Below are 13,974 nucleotides of genomic sequence, written 5' to 3' on the forward strand. Positions count from 1 at the left end.
ATTTTTAATAATGACCAGTGCATTTGTATTTAAGAATCAGACTGCATGATATTAGGAACGATGAAACTATGAGAAATTATTAACCTTCTGTTAGCTTAAAATATATTTCTTTTCTTTTCATACATTTCAGTTGACATGTTTGGATTCCTGATGCTTCTACTCATTGCAGTATTGATTATAGTGTTCATTTGTCAATGCTTCATCTATCAATATTACCTGCAGACGTATGTTCCTTTTATCCTTAGTAAGAATGCACTTTAGCATAGTATCATTGAAGAGAATGCTAAGCTAGTAATCAGGAAATGTTTTACCTTTTTTATGTAATAAAAATAGTATATGCATCCATATGATAAGGAAAAAATTTTCAAAAGGTACAGAAAATTATAAAATAAGAAGGTTATTCCAGGACTTTCCTGGTGGTCCAGTGGTTAAGAATCCACCTTCCAATGCAGGGGACACGGGTTCAATCCCTGGTTGGGGAACTAGGATCCCACATGCCGCGGGACAACTAAGCCTGCATGCCACAACTAGAGAGCCTGCGCCTGCGTGCTCTGGAGCCCGTGTGCCACAACTAGAGAGCCCGCACGCCGCAACTTCTGACCCTGCGTGCCACAACTAGAGAGAAGCCTGCATGCCGCAACAAAAGATCCCGCGTGCTGCATATCCCACGTGCCTCAACTAAGACCTGACACAGCCAAAAATAAATAAATAAATATTTAAAAAGTAAACTCCTTACCTTATTAAAAAAAAAAGTTTGTTTTTCCCACTCCCCACTCCACCTCTGACACCTCCTCTCCAAAAAGAATCCTTTTAATATGATTCTATTTGTATTTCTTTTTTTGGCTACCTCCATGTGTTTGAACAATATGGTTTTATCTCCTTTTCATGATTTCTTAACTTCACATGTTATCTATCAACTCCCCATCATGAAAGCTGAAAAATTTGTCTTGCACTATCCATATTTTTTTGTTATTTTGCTGTTAGGGGATATTATTATTTTGCTTGTTTTTTGGGTTTTTTTTTGTGGTACGCAGGCCTCTCACTGTTGTGGCCTTTCCCGTTGCGGAGCACAGGCTCCGGACGCACAGGCTCAGCGGCCATGGCTCACGGGCCCAGCCGCTCCGCGGCATGTGGGATCTTCCTGGACCGGGGCACGAGCCCGTGTCCCCTGCATCGGCAGGCAGACTCTCAACCACTGCACCACCAGGGAAGCCCCATTATTTCTTGTCAAGAAGGACACAGGACACTGGTATCTTTATTCCTATGACTGTGATTACTCATCTAGTATTTGGTAAAATATATTCATTGTCTTCTTATAGATATTCTTTTAAAAGTCCTGTGACTTCCTGTTATAATTTACAAAAATTAGTTTCTTTTCACTGCTCTACTGAGAAGAAATTTTTGGATCCCATATCTTCCTTTTTTTTAGGATTCATTTTTTTTCCCTTTTGCTGGAGTATATTCTCAAGTAACTTTTTCAAAAGGAGTTCACAGAGGTATGGAAAATATTTTCATAGTCCATACACGTTGAGAAGTTTGTTTTTCTTCATTCTCCTTCAGGCCAACACAGTATTATTTTCTTTCTTTAAATTGTATACCTTTTTCAAGAAGGACCCAGAGACAAGATAGAAAGATCCATAGATAAGGCAGAGGCACTTTAATAGGCCCATCTGTAAGTAAAATGTGCCTGTATGAAAAGATAAGTGTTGGCCAAATGTTCTGTTTGCTTACTTAAGACCACTTCTTTGTCTAGGACTTTGTATTTTTCTGGCTATGAGACCATATATCCTTTTCTTATTAACATATAAAGATAAAAGAAAGAGTAAGATGGAAGATAATTCCTTATTCTTTACATCTTAGAAAAAAAATATACCCAGAAGGAAGAACCAGTAAGGGTACATTACGTATGTGGCAAGAGTCTGTGACAAACATGTTGCTTTATATATATATATATATATATATATATATTTCCCCCCAACCCACCCCAGGATCCTGGTCTCTTATAAGTGTTATCACTTTTTTGCATAGTGCTTATCAGTAAAGTGGCTAATTATTCCCAGAAGAGAATAGGGGCCTGAGCAAATATCCATCACTGAAGTTTCTGCAGTTTAGAAGGAAAACTCTGAAGCATCTCTGCAAATATGGGCCAACAACTGCCCTCAGTTCTGGTTTAGCTCTGCTATTCATCTGCTATCTCTTCCTTTTTGATTTCTTCTAGAGATCTCCTAGACCTTGTTAATTCCATGAGCACTGCATTCTGTTAGAGGAATTTGTCTTATTAAGGGCTTCTTGTATTTCATAATCCAAAGATGCTGCTTGGGTTCCAGAAACATCCATCTTTCATTAAAAAAAAAATGAATGACTAATGGGGCATCAAAAGATTGATTACTACATCTGATCTAATAGTCTTGTTATTTAGCAGATATGATTTTAAGTTAAAGCACTTTTTAAAGTTCCAAGTGTTAGAGAACATAAATGTTTAACCGCTTGTGTACTCACTGCCTCCTTTGACTCTCATCTATTTTAGTAAATATTTACTGAGTATTTATTATGCCTTAAGTAGTGTGGTTGTCACTAGGGACATAATTATAACAAGAAAGATAAATCCTTGCCTTCGTGGAGCTTACATCCTACTAAGAGAAGACACAGAGAAGTAAACAAGCAATTGTTAATTCTATTGCTAACTTACTGATATTTCAAATGATATTTCATTTATTTTAATTGTATTACTGTATTCTTAAACACTTTAATTCTCCTGGTGGATAAATAAAAGGAGAACTTAATGTAATAAAGCAATGGTAATAAAAGTTTACATAAATGTAGTCTATCTAATAAGATAATTCCAATTATAACTTTATTCTGAAAATAAGCCTCACTAACTCTAAGTTTACCATCCTTTTGAACAGAACTCAAGTCTATATTGCTGGAAGACCACACACGATTTACATTCCTCGTGGGACTGCTCCTGGCAAGTATTATAATTTGTTTGATGAGGTGCCCCAGACTCTTTCAGTAACTCACAGCTGTAAGTCTTCCTCTTACTTATCCCAGGCATCAAAATTAAAGTATGAGTAGGAAACACTGTTCTCATTTCTAAAACACATTCTTATAACCTCAATAGCTAGTGTAGGATGGGTAAAAACCATAATATTGATAGAGAAGAGTTTAAAATTTCCAACCTAAATTGGATATTAATACTTTTCCCAGTTACCCCAACTCCCACTCCACAAAAGCAACTCAACAAAAGTTTCACTTTGCTTTAAGGAATCCTTGAAGACTTTTCCCAAATCAATTCATCCTACCTAGTTGACTGACCCTATCTCCACTCTTTTCAGCTTGATTCTTTAAACCTTCCCGTACTTACAAGGCTCCTGCTTACCCAGAACTCAGATCTTAGCTCCCTTCAGCTCAACATGCACAGCTCTGGGCAGGTCCTCACACTCCTCTGCCCAGGCCTAGATCCTGGGAACCCAACTGAAGTCAGAACCATAGCCCCCTTGTTCACCTGGGTAATTGAACCATAAAGTATTGACTGATGAAAGGGTACTGCAAGGTCCTTTATAATTTCCATTAAAAATAACATCAGGGGACATCCATATTATTGTGCTGCTCTGGGCCTCTGGGACATGATACTAAATCTGAATGAGAAGCAGGGTAAACCTTGTAGGGGCAAGGATGAACTGTCAAGCATGTACATACTCCATTGCTAACTTCTAGATCTTGTTACGTAGAAATTGTTTTGATGGTAACAGGATCACGAACTGTTTCAAAAAGCTATTTGAGGAGAGGAGGTGAAGTACAGGGTGATTGCTGCTTCCTAGGATTGAAATCACACCAGAGGGCTGCAGAGGACGATGCGGCATTTCAACTTATCTCCCTACATGTTCAATTCCACAGCAAAGTGAACCAGGAGAAGTGCTTTGAAGAGAGCACAGGGTTGGATATTTATTCATTTCAGATAGAAACCGTTATCTATTCACAGATTGAGAGCAGTTAGTTACACTAGATTCATTGTAGGGAATAAAATGTGATCAAATTCAGAAAGCAGGATTATTTTCCACCCAGGAGAAAAATCTCAAGCCCAAGGGATAGCCTATATTAAAAGGTTGAATAAAGGAAACAAGATTCTTCAAAAGGCATTGAGAAGAAGATGGAAAGTGGAAGCGTGGTGTCATAGAGATCAGGAAAGGAGGGTCTGAATGTATGAGTGTCCTTTAGACTTACAAATTGGGAGGTTACTGATACCCTAACTGCATGTGGTAGTCTTAGGAGTGTTTATTCGAGACACAGTATAAACAGACTTCTGACTTGTGGAAGAAGAAAATATGGAACCTGAAAAACGTCATACACTATGCACATTTGACCACGATGCCTCTCACCCAGAGTTATTTTCCTGGAGTGATAGTAATATCGCCCCTCTTGGTCCTTGGTCCAAACTCCTCTAGAAAATGAATTCAGAAGATGATTTGAAGGGATTAGGGAATCATTGAGCATCCACAGGTTTTCTGTCAGCAGAGACAGCTAGTCTTGTGGTCACCACCAAATGTTTGCCCTTTTCCTCTTTGTTAAACTCATACCCAAGTTGATAATACCTTAAGTCATTTGAGCCCTAAATATTAAAATAGCAGTAATATTGCAGTATCAGAATAGAAATCATATGATTATTTCTAGATATTTTATGTTAAGCACTTTTTAAAAATTAGGTAAGTCATCACTGACTTTTCTTAGAAAGACTTTGAAAAGGTAAATTGATTCTCTCTTCTCATAGTATATAATGAATAGATAACTGAAAAGCTAGATCATCCAGAGAGAGAAGAAGGAAGTTTCTTCAATGGTAAGCTTTCAAATTATATTGCATGAATTTTCTGCATGACTTCCCTCCCTCCTATTATGTAACTTTTCAGAAATGTAATCAGAATCATTAAGAAAGGAAGTGGAAATAAATCTGTAAAATGTAAACTGATATTCAATGCCTGACACATGTAATAGAAGGCAGCAGAAAATGGAGCTGTAACAGCTCCTCAGTCAGGCTGCCTTAGTTGAAATCTGGGCTTCATTTACTAAGTATGTCACATTGGACAACTAAACCTGTCTGTGTCTTAGTTTACTCATTTGTTAATATTCTCCAGTAATAGTGAATAAATCAGTGGGTAGCTCTGAGGGACAAAATGAGATTTTATGGGCAAAATTTTTAGAATTTCCCTGACAGTAAGTTCTTAATAAATGTTAATCGTTACTGCTGGAGTATAGAATCTCAGCCCTTGAAGGCATATGAAGGTTACCTGCCCAACCCCTCCTCCAGTGCTAGGACCCTCTTGCCCGTATCTCTGGCATGTTTGATGGTGAACAGCTGGAGACTGTCACTTGTATGAAAACAATGACTAATTTGGCTTTGTATATGTGTGCACGCGTGTGTATATGAATGTTGTGTGCACGCACAGGTGCTTGATTTTCAACAGGGTAAACACACAGGCATACTTTTATTGCCACTTCCTACATCCACCTACACAGAAAGGAAGACCCTAGCTAGAAGCATGCTCCATAATTGTATGGCTCCTGAAGTTGTCAGTGCAGGTGAATAAGAAACGAGAGGAAGGAGAATGCAGGTAACTCCCAGAAGCCTGCAGGCCCCTAGAGGCCAGAATGATCTCCAGGAGAGAAATTAGAGTTTAAAAGATCAGTGACACTAGGATGACCATCTATCATCCAAACTGGGACCATTTTGAGAGTAAAAGGGGGTACTATTAATAATTATTCTGGGAGAAAAGTTGTAAACCAGGAGTTTGCGCAAATGAGAACATGTAGTCACGCTGGTTAACACCCACTGTTGTGAGGGAAATGTGTGCATTTATTTGCAGTTGGAGGGATTGGGTATCTATACAAACTTTTAAAAAGGCAATCTGACAGTGTCTATTAAAACATTTTTTGGGTACTCTTTGACCTGGTAATTCTGTTATTAGAGATTTTTTTCCCCTTATGAGTCACCAAAATTATGTGTATTAGTTGAATCAGATGAATTTCTAGATTTGTCCATTTGTGACATACAATTTCATACAGTTCAAACTAATAAAATTGTCAGGAGTTGATTTATGTGTTGTGGGACCTGAAGCTTATGAAATTTTGAGACCCTCGTGAAAATTGTTTTTAAATCTTCTTTTTGTTAATTTTACAAAAATGTTTGACTCTGATAACACATATTCCCAGAACCTTAAAAGGCCTAGGGCAAATGAGGGCTCCTAAAGCTTAAGCTATATCACACACACACATATTTTATTAAATATTTTAAAAATAGGACACACACATCACACACATTCTTGTCTAGACTTGAATAAGAATGGAACTGTCATACATTTGGGGGTATAAATTAGTACAAGAATTCTAAAAATTAGTCTGCTAATATGAATCAAGAGCATGAACGTTTTTTTACTCTTTAAATCCCAATAATGTCACTTCTAGGAATTTATCCTATGAAAATAATCTAAAATAGTTTCATTTTTAACATGTAGCTCTATGATCCATTAGGAATTAAGCATGATATATGGTGTGAGATTCAGTTCCAATTTTATCTTTTTCCAAATGGCTATCAAGCACAATTTATTTTAAAAGCCCATCTTTACGCAAGTGATGAGATGGAATTTTTTTCATAAATTAAATTTCCATACACATTTGAGTATATTTTTATTCTATTCACTGCCATTGGTTTGTCTGGCTAATCATTCCCTAACACCATAATTACTTATGGAGGATGTATAAATTATTTTAATATCTGGAAAATGTATTAAACTTCTCCCCACCTCACATTATTCTTTTTGTTTCCGTTTTTTCTTAATTTTAAGTTCAAGCATAATAAAGATGAGTTGTTTATTCTAACTTGTGCCAATGCTGGAAATTTCAGAAAGTTAAACATTTGTTCTCTGGAAAAGATAATCATTCTAGAACTTCAGAGGTTCTCCATGGAAAGTAATTCATGAATTTACAGTGATTTCCTCTTGATTTGTTTCATCTTGGTTGTCCTCCCCTCCCCGTCCTGTCTTTCTTCCTCTTCCTCTTTCTCTTTTTCTTCTTTCTGTCTTTTCTTTTCCCTTACTTCCTTCATATCTTCCTTCCAGAGCAGACTTACCAAAGAAGAACTTGATGATATTAGTATTTTTAAAAAAAATTTATGTCTTCATATGCTGCCTTGCTGTCCAACTTTTGTACCAGAGAATTTCATTTTGAATAAAATGCTACTGCAGGGGGAAAATGTTGCTGGAAAGCTTTTACTATACAGTTGACCATATAATAATCATAGAAAGACTTTCAATTGCATAATGTAAAAGTTATAATTTTTAATGCTTTTTGCTTACATATTCTGTTAAAAATAAAACAGTGAAGCATTTAAAAAAAATAGACCTGATATTCCAGCCCAAAACTGTCTTCTATAAAACAATATTTTGAAATCTTAGAATAAGACATAAAAATATACTAGGACAGATTATAGAACCTAGTTTTCTATTCTTGTTCATATCTAATCAGTAAATTTAAAGAAAAGGTAGTGAACTCTATTGAGAGTTTTCACCCAGGATTGTGAGGAAACAGGGCTGTGAGGAGAGAGGAATAAAGAGCTGGAAAGACTGGGATTCAGGAAAGGCTTTGTTTGAGTGATGAGAATGGAATGAGGGAAAGAGTATTTGAAGGGAGAACTATCTTAAATTGGGAAGTGGGCTCCAAGGCAGAGCTTTGCCTGCAAGAATTTATTGGAGAATGTTCTTAGGAATAACACACATAAGGGAGAGAGAGAGAAGCAGACTTGGGCAGGGGGAATAATTGAATTGTCATATAGTCACAACAGAGACCTCAGTAAATTTAATGGAGAGTTCTGGAACCTAGATGGCCTCCCTAATTGAGGGAAAAGGGCCCAAACCTTCATATCAACTATCATTATATGTGGGATGCTCTCCAAAAGGAGACTTAACTTTGAGTGCAGCAGCTCCCTTTGACTGAGGGCAATTATCAAAGAGAGCCTGGCAGCTGGAGGAATGAGTGCCTTCTTCTGGAAAGGGAAGTCCAGGCATCTACCACAGCAGCTGTCATTCATTTGGGGGAATATTGAGAATAGTGATGCTAGGAAGATAGGATTTGAAATGTTCTACTACTCGTTAAGAGCACACTCTTCCTGCTCCACTTTAGCATTTTCTTTACAACCGAAGTGAACATTAATATTTCTTTCAATTATATCTTTCCATTGTTGTTGAAATTATTATTATTATTATTATTTGATTGACCCTATGCAGAGATTGGGCCATATGTGACCGGCTTTATTTCTGGGTTAAATAAATTTTGGAATAGAATTAATTGTGATGGTAACCAAGAAGGGAAAAATATACAAACAGAAGATGGTAGATTTATAAAGAAAAGAAGGTAATTGAAAAATGGTTGTCTTGGAGAAGTAGAAAAAAGCAGATCTAATGGGACAGAAAATGGTGAAGTAGAAGGTTGTCGCCAGAGAATAAAACTTCTCCTAGAACACTAGGAGATGGAACAGCTTCGGTCAGGAATTGGCAAACTTTCTTATAAAGCGCCAGATAGTAAATGTTTTAGACTTTTGGGGTCTTCTGGTCTACTCAACTGTTGTGTAAAATCAGCCATAGACAATACATAATCGAATATATGTGACTGTGTTCCAATAAAATTTTATTTACAAAAACATGAGAGGGCCAGATTTGGTTTGTGAGCCATAGTTTGTGGAACCCTGGTTTAGATGATGAAAAAGACCATTGAATGGCTAACTGGTGTTTGCCTATCTTGTTACACTGACTTGTAACAAATGTGTTTAAAGATTCCAAATAAAATATCCAAAAGAAGATACAAAGGGAAAGCTAGAATAAAGTAACCATTATGTAACTAATAATCTCATCACTTTTGTCACATGGTTGATCACAGTATGCACAGCCTTTCACTAATTTTTTCATCCTTCACATTTATATTCTTATTTCTAAATACTGAGTTTTTTGAGGTGGAAGCAACAATTAATCCAGCCAACATATGCCATCCTGATAAATCCAAAGGGGTTTTGAGAAACACATCATAAAAAGTAACTAATCTCATGAGAAATGTAGCAGTAATCCAAAAGGAATAGATTAGACTTCTGAAATATACATGTGACAGGGGTCTTTCCACTTAATTTGTGTGGAAATTGGTGTGGATTCTTGACAAATCTTTTACCCTTTATCATTTATTATGCAGCTGTCCAATAAAAACACCTTTGATACTTTTCCAGAGTTTTGCAATCTACATGACAAATTTTAAACTTCTTTGAAAAGGATGTTCATTGCCTTTTTGGAGTAAGGCAGTATTTTCCATATCCAAGTTGCTGCCTGGCCAAATCCACAAACAGGGATGTTATTAAGGAAAGTCTTCATTGGACTGTAGGTGAGATGAGATGACCCTAATCGTCACGACTGTACAACCAATAGAAATTTACTCCAAAATTTCATTTACTCTTACAAATTGGGTGCCCAAACAATAAAAAGGGAGAATTAAAGAGACGCGTTTATGTTGCTTATGCTTTTTGGTAAACACACGCTGTTGAGTTATCTATTGAGCATGCCAGAGGCTAATGAGAAAATTTGTGACTGAAAATCGTGGAGACAGACTTAACCTTCTGTTTCCTCCTGGTAGAGGAGAACAAACAGTTAAAAGGCTGAGGGTGAGTGGCAGAATGACAATAGCTTTGTTAACCTGACTCTGTAGATTAGATGATCATTGCCCAAAATGCCAGCTTCTGGTTGGCTGTAAGAAAATGCCTTTTTCTCATTTCACTCACCAGTTTCTCCCTCCATTTAAATGGTAATTACACATTTATAATGCATTGCAATTATGTCCAGTTTTACTCAGAATCCTCTGGGAGCTGTAGAAACTAGTGCTTTCATAATGAGGGATACTCTTTTGGAGTTATTTCTTTGCTTGGGAAGATCTTGGTTCTATTAATTTTTTTCTACTTTCACTTGTCCTTTTTTTTTGTTTCCCTCAAAACCAATAGGATTTTTCCAATCAAATAGTGAGCCCTGGCAAAATTGAATAATGATATTCAAGTCATGTAACTTTAAATAATATCTTTATTTTAAGTATATTTTAATTACCTTGGTAGTTGCTGCATATTAATTTGGTATTATTGTTTTCCCAAAAATAAATCAGACTAATTTCCAGTAAAATCCACCCCCCGCCCATTTTTCCCTTTTCAAAATTATATTCTTATATTTTTGAAAAATCTAATGGATAGGGCCTTCCCTAGTGGCGCAGTGGTTAAGAATCACCTGCCAGTGCAGGGGACATGGGTTTGAGCCCTGGTCCAGGAAGATCCCACATGCTGTGGAGCAACTAAACCCGTGCACCACACCTACTGAGCCTGCGCTCTAGGGCCCACAAGCCACAACTACTGAGCCTGCATGCCACAACTACTGAAGCCTGTGAGCCTAGAGCCCTGCTCCACAGCAAGAGAAGTCACCGTAATGAGAAGCCCGCACACCACAACAAAGAGTAGCCCCCGCTCGCTGCAACTAGAGAAAGCCCGCGCAATGAAGACCCAACGCAGCCAAAAATAAAATATAAATTAAAAAAAAATCTATGGTTAACGCTGATCCTGCATCTTTCCTTTTTCCCCTCTTCTCTCTGTGCTTGGTATTTAGTTCAAGATTCATTTTGGTATTCAAATCAGTGCCTACTTGTTTCATTAGGTTTAATATTTTATCTTGACCTTCCAAATAACTTGAATGCAATAGAAATACCAGACAAAACCTAATGATCTGGTGAAATTAATAATGACAAGTATTAAATATGAATCTCTCAACATATTCCTGACCCAGTACTTATTTAAGCAATCATTTTATATCAGTAACTTTTGTCTTTCTGATATCAAGATTATTTTTATGTAAACCTCCATCAAATTCTTTGGGGAACAAACATTTTTTGCCAAGTTATTTATAATAGGTAGGATTAATAGTTATACAAAGATAAACATTGATAAAATATAATGCAGGAATAACTTTTTTTTATAAGTGTATATAGTGATGGTTTCTGTCAGAATGGTGTCTAAATGAGATAGAACCATATAAATGAGACCCTGTGAGTAATTCTTAAAAATTAGTGAAGGCAGCAAAAAATAAATAAATAAATAAATAAAATAGTGAAGGCAATAACATTTTTCTCAAGGGACTCCTCCTAAAATGTGACAAGTGCTTTCTGGGAGATGGGGGAGTTCTGTGGTCAGGTTTATAAGATGCATCTGGAATTTACTCACTGTAAGATCTCAGGTAAATTGCTTAATACCTCTGAGCCTTGATTTCCTCATGCATATAGGAGTAATAATAACCACTTTGCAAGGAAGTTGAGGAAAAATGTAGGAAAAGCTCTGGGAATATAATATACAGTCAATATGTGGTAGCTCTTGGGCAAGGGAAGGAGCCAGGCAAGATACTACAATGAAGTAGGAATCTAGTCCCTGAACCAGCAAGATCCTAGGTTCTAATCTCTGCCTACCACTTTTGAACTGTTTAATGCTAAGCAAATTATTTATATACTGTCGCCCCATATGAAAGGGAAATAACAATACTATAAAAGTTGTGTGAGAAGTAATTTTTTATAGTGCTTAGCATATAGTAGGTACTCAGTAAACGGTTCTATTATTGCCTGTTATGTCACTGTAGGTCTGTAGGCACTATGGGAACATATAGAGGAACCTTACAGGTTACCTTTAGGCACTTAAAATCTTTCAAGGAAGAGAAGGCCTTGAGATAAGTATGTTTAGGTAGTACAAAATATAGTATAGTAAGTTCCACAACAGGGGTCCATATGTGCCTAAGTGTTGAGTTAAAGTCTATATAACTCATATTCATAGGGGTCAAGTAAGACTTCATGGAAGCAGTCATGTCAGCTCAGCTGAGTTTGTAGAGTGGTCAGAATTATCAACAGACAGAGATTAAAGCTGTTGGGGGAGGGAGTTTGGGAGAAAGGAAGCAGAAGGAGCAATGAAAGTCATGAAGGTGAATAAGCGCAGTTATACATGAGTAAGATAGGAAATAAATTCTACTATTTCTTTAAAGTATAAGGAACAGGGAAGGTGCAGGATTAATGGCTGATACTTACTGGGCACTCATGTGCCTGGCACTGTTCTAAGGGCTTTAATTCATTGAGTCCTCACAACAGTCCCATGAGAAAAGTCTTAGTACTTCATAGCTAAGGAAATAGAGCCTTTATAGTGCCTATATGTGAAATAGAAGATGATGTCCTTTCTTCTGAGCCTGTAGCAGCCCTGTGCTGAGACACAGCTTGGTGAGTGGTGCATGGGCTACACTTCTACCCCCGCTCACCCCTCACCCTTAGCCAGATGCTTCACTCAGGACCCCTCAGCCTACACTAGTGCGTGCAGCAGTCCTGCTTAGTGTCTTAAAGCTGAGCAATCTGGGTCCAGGGTCTGAGCTTTTAATCATGATGCTATGTGATGAGAAAGGTACCTGGTCCTTACTTGTGGGTAATCTTGAAATCCCCACTTAGGAATTTGAGCTTTGTTTTAAAAGTAAAAGGAGACATTGACTTTATTTTGAAGAAACGAAGAGGCACTTTTTAGCAAAGGTGAGGAATAACAATCATTTATTTGTTAGGAAATATATCGATGGTATTATTGGGGTGGGGACAGGGAAATGGGATGTGTGGATGATTTAGAGAGGGGAGATTCAGGCAGGAAGACAAGTTAGGAGAGTGCCAGTCATTCAAGTGGGCACAGGTGAAAGCCCAAATGCGAATGGTGGCGTGAAATTGGGAGGAGCCTTGAATGACATTTTAGATTAGAATTCACAGACCCTCTTGATTTAGAAGTAGAGTGTCAAAAGGAGGAGCTGAAGGAGATTTCAAGGCTTCCAACTTGGGTAATTGGAAGACAATGATGCTGTTAAGATAAAGAAGGAAAACAGGAGGAAGGGCAAGGACATTTTGGTGAGAAGGATAAAGTTTTCATGTTGAATTTGTAGTAATGGCAAGACATGCTTGTAGAAACTCCAACCAAGAGTTAGGACTGTGGGTGTGGAGCTGGGGAAATTTGAGCTGAAGAGCTAAATGAAGAAAGAGTCTACATGAAGCCATGGGTGTGGGTGAGAGCAGTTGTGGAGTATGTCAAGAGAACAGCAGGACAAGAAAGGATCCTTCAGGATAGCCTTAATCTAGAGTGTGGAAAGAAGTTATGGTGTCACCCAAGAAGATGGAGCAGCGGCCCAGAGTAATCAAGTCAGAATAGAGCAGAGCTAAGGTATAGGACAGGGGTGGTCAGGAACACCAAATATGTGGCACAGGCAAAGTTGCTCATACACATAATCTATTTTGTAAACTGCAACAATGCCTTTAAACAATTAGGATGTTTCAGGGTACTAAGGAGCACTTTGGTGCATATTAGGTACTATGGTAGCTGAAAATAGATTGTAGCTTTCTACAGTGCATTTTCTATCCTATGAGAAGGGTCATGTGCAATAAATGATTTATCTTACAGGACAGAGGTTGCCTGGAGCATCATGTAGAGAAGAAATCTGAGTAATGCCCAGGCTCAGTGGGAAAGAACATTAGAATCTATTAGCAATATTGACCCTCTGTGGTGGGAGTGGAGAATACTGTGTCAAAGTTGGTCTTTTCTGGATTAGATGCTTCCTAAGGTATTGTTAAAGCTCTAAGTTTCTGTGATCATCAGAGCCTAGTTTATCATACACATCAACCTTTTTAAAAAAGGCAAATGACTCCTCATGATTTTGTAGCACAATTTTCCAATGAGGCTTGCAAAATGAGACTGAATGTCAGGTACTCTAGAGTGAATGAATGAAGAAAAATTACGTGCATTCAATAGGGTAAATAAGGAAAAGTCACCACACACCTTCAACTCAGCTGATTCCTAATAAAAGGGTTAGGGGTGTGTGTGTGTGTGTGTGTGTGTGTGTGTGTGTGTGTGTGTGTGTG

General features: G+C 37.5%; 1 protein-coding gene across 3 annotated transcripts in view; it reads left to right on the forward strand.

The window, feature by feature from the left end:
• CDK14 (cyclin dependent kinase 14) overlaps positions 1-13,974 on the forward strand; it is a 704,276-nt gene that overhangs the window by 45,161 nt on the left and 645,141 nt on the right. For all 3 annotated transcript variants that reach the window (XM_027102392.1, XM_027102393.1, XM_027102395.1), the window contains 2 exons: positions 2,907-3,025; positions 4,769-4,834. The gene's annotated coding sequence lies outside the window, so the exon portion shown is untranslated. The remainder of the gene's footprint in view (positions 1-2,906; positions 3,026-4,768; positions 4,835-13,974) is intronic.

The sequence above is a fragment of the Aethalodelphis obliquidens genome, unplaced genomic scaffold (assembly GCF_003676395.1).
Source record: "Aethalodelphis obliquidens isolate GAN/ISIS:26980383/991018 unplaced genomic scaffold, ASM367639v1 scaffold5, whole genome shotgun sequence".
Taxonomy (NCBI): Eukaryota; Metazoa; Chordata; class Mammalia; order Artiodactyla; family Delphinidae; genus Aethalodelphis; species Aethalodelphis obliquidens.